The sequence below is a fragment of the Teleopsis dalmanni genome, chromosome 1, assembly GCF_002237135.1.
Source record: "Teleopsis dalmanni isolate 2A chromosome 1, ASM223713v2, whole genome shotgun sequence".
Taxonomy (NCBI): Eukaryota; Metazoa; Arthropoda; class Insecta; order Diptera; family Diopsidae; genus Teleopsis; species Teleopsis dalmanni.
The window spans coordinates 111,758,824-111,761,725 of NC_051846.1; positions in this window are offsets into that span (position 1 = coordinate 111,758,824).

Consider the following 2,902-nt stretch of genomic DNA (forward strand, 5'->3'; position numbering starts at 1 on the left):
AATGCGTAAAATGAAAGAAATCATTAATAAATAAATAAAAATAGTTTTAAAAAAATAGAAATAGAAAATTAGTTTAAACAAATATTATTGCTGTTTTTGAAATAAATTTAGTTGCAATAATTAAAGGGATATATTACCGGACAATACTTTTAAATTGTAAATTAAAGAGTTCAGTTTCTAAAAAAACTTTATAATACATTTAATATATATATATTTTATGTGAATTATTGTTCAAGCATGAACATTTATTTATTATAATGAACAGTTTATTATTATTATAAGTCTGTTATCGTTCAAATTTTCCGAATTATGAACTAAGAAAAAACATGGGTAAAAAATATCCTATAATAGCTAACATTGTAACATTTTTAAATATCTAATTATCCGTATCTAATTATGATAATAAAAATATATTTCTAAAGACAATAGAAGAAAAAATCACAAGTGCCTCGATTTCCGTCGTTTTTTGAACCTTCTTTGAAATGTAATTAAAAATAATACAGTCCACTAAAATTAGTAAAATTAGTTAAGTAAGTTTTAAGGTAATTTTGTATAAATTGAGAGAAATATTCTAAATAAAATCAGTAATTTAGGCCCTTTATGCGTAGGTTTCTTTTGTATCAGGATAATACACAGCGACAAGTAAATAATACTTTAATAACTTATAATATTTTAAAATTAAATAAGAATGACAGATTTTCAACTAAATTTTTAAATAAAAGCAACTTATTATATTTGTTAACTTTGTTTTTCAATATAATTGTTGTTAAAACAACTCATACTCATACTCTTTACATTTAAATTCTTTTTTTATAACTTTTCAAACTGCAAAAAAATTAAAAGCATAAAAATGCTTTTAATGGATATACACAATATATATGGATATACACAACTTCTTTATCTACGATTCAATGTCAATAAAAGAAATCATATACAAAAATTTTGTGTTTTGTATAAATATATAACATATAATTGTACTAAAATTATACAAATATTACAAATTGTAATACTATAAATTATTAAAATAAAATATTATTTTAAAAACTTTTATTTTAAACATACTATGCGTAAATCATGTACTCATAGCATTAAAATATCAAACAAACAAAAAAAAATATACAAACAGAAACGAAATGCTTTCAAAAACCAATACAAAATGAAAATGATCTAATTTTTTGGTGCAACGCTTTGCTTTGCATTTTATGCAGACTCTGCAATGAAATCTTTATTTGCAAAGTGCAAAGTAAATCATCTTAAGTCTTTGGTGCAACGCTTTTCACTTTTACTTTGCAAAAAAAAGTCACTTATAACCAGTGAACGAAAACAAACACTAAAGTACAAAACATAGTGTACTGTTTGTCATCTTTGTTAAAAAACACTAAACGAACAGTACATTAAAAAAAGTCCAAAACAATTCAACCATTTTTAGAGTTTGTGTACTTTTCACGAAGGTAGTGCTCATTATAACGATCTTTTCACGAAGGTAGTGCTCATTTTAGTTATCTTTTGCCGATGGTAGTGGCCTTTTTAGTGATCATTTTCCTAAGGTAGTGGTTTTTTAGCGTTTGTCGAACAAAACGATTTTGCAATTTTGTTTTTTTGCCTTTTATTGGCATTATAAATATAATACGAATCATTCAATCGCAATAAAATATTAAATCTATGTAATTCATCCCCTAATATTAAATATGCATCAATAAATGCATACGCAATATCTTTATTTAAAAACACAAACAAAATACATGCAATACAAATGCAAACAAAATTTTTTCTTCTTCTTATGCAAACGAAGCAACAACAATGCACATTAAAAACGTTTCCAAATCGTTTTGTTCGACAAACGCTAAAAAACCACTACCTTAGGAAAATGATCACTAAAAAGACCACTACCTTCGGCAAAAGATAACTAAAATGAGCACTACCTTCGTGAAAAGATCGTTATAATGAGCACTACTTTCGTGAAAAGTACACAAACTCTAAAAATAAAGTTTGTGTTCGCGGACACAAACTTTAAAAATTTTTTGATGTGTTTCGGACATGAGCAGTACACTACGATACTGTACTGTTTATTTTCGTTCACTGCTCGTCGCCAACGCGTAAGGGACCATAGATCTTCCGAAGAATTTTTCTCTCGAATGCTCCTAACTCCTTCTCATCACTGTTGGTAATTGTCCAAGCTTCTGCACCATACTGCAGGACAGGCATTATAAGGGATTTGTAGAGCGTGATTTTTGTTTGTCGAAAGAGGGCTTTATTTCTCAATTGCTTACTTAGCCCGAAGTAACATTTGTTGGCAAGAGTAATTCTTCGTTGAATCTCTAGGCTGACGTCATTTTTGGTGTTTAAGCTGGTTCCTAAATAAATAAAGTCTTTCACAACTTCGAACTTATAATTGTCAACAGTGACGTAGGTCCCACGACGCTCAGGAGATTTGTTTGTTGACAGAAAGTACTTTGTTTTGTTCTCATTTACCACAAGACCCATTTGCTTTGCTTGTTTTTCTAAGTTGGAAAATGCCACACTAACCACGCGGGTGTTCAGACCAATGATATCAATGTCGTCGGCATACGTAAGCAGCATTACACTTTTGTAGAATATTGTGCCAGTACGGTTTAAATCTGCTGCTCGAATTATCGTTTCCAACGTTAGGTTAAAGTAGTCACACGACAAGGAGTCACCCTGTCTGAAACCTCGTTTGGTATCAAACGGCTCGGAGAGGTTCTTTCCAATTCTAACGGAGCTGGTGGTGTTGCTCAACGTCATTTTACATAGCCGTATAAGTTTTGCTGGGATACCAAATTCAGACATAGCGGCATAGAGTGTGCTTCTAGTCGTAGTGTCAAAAGCAGCTTTGAAGTCGACAAATAGGTGGTGTGTGTCGATTTGTTTTTCTTGAGTCTTC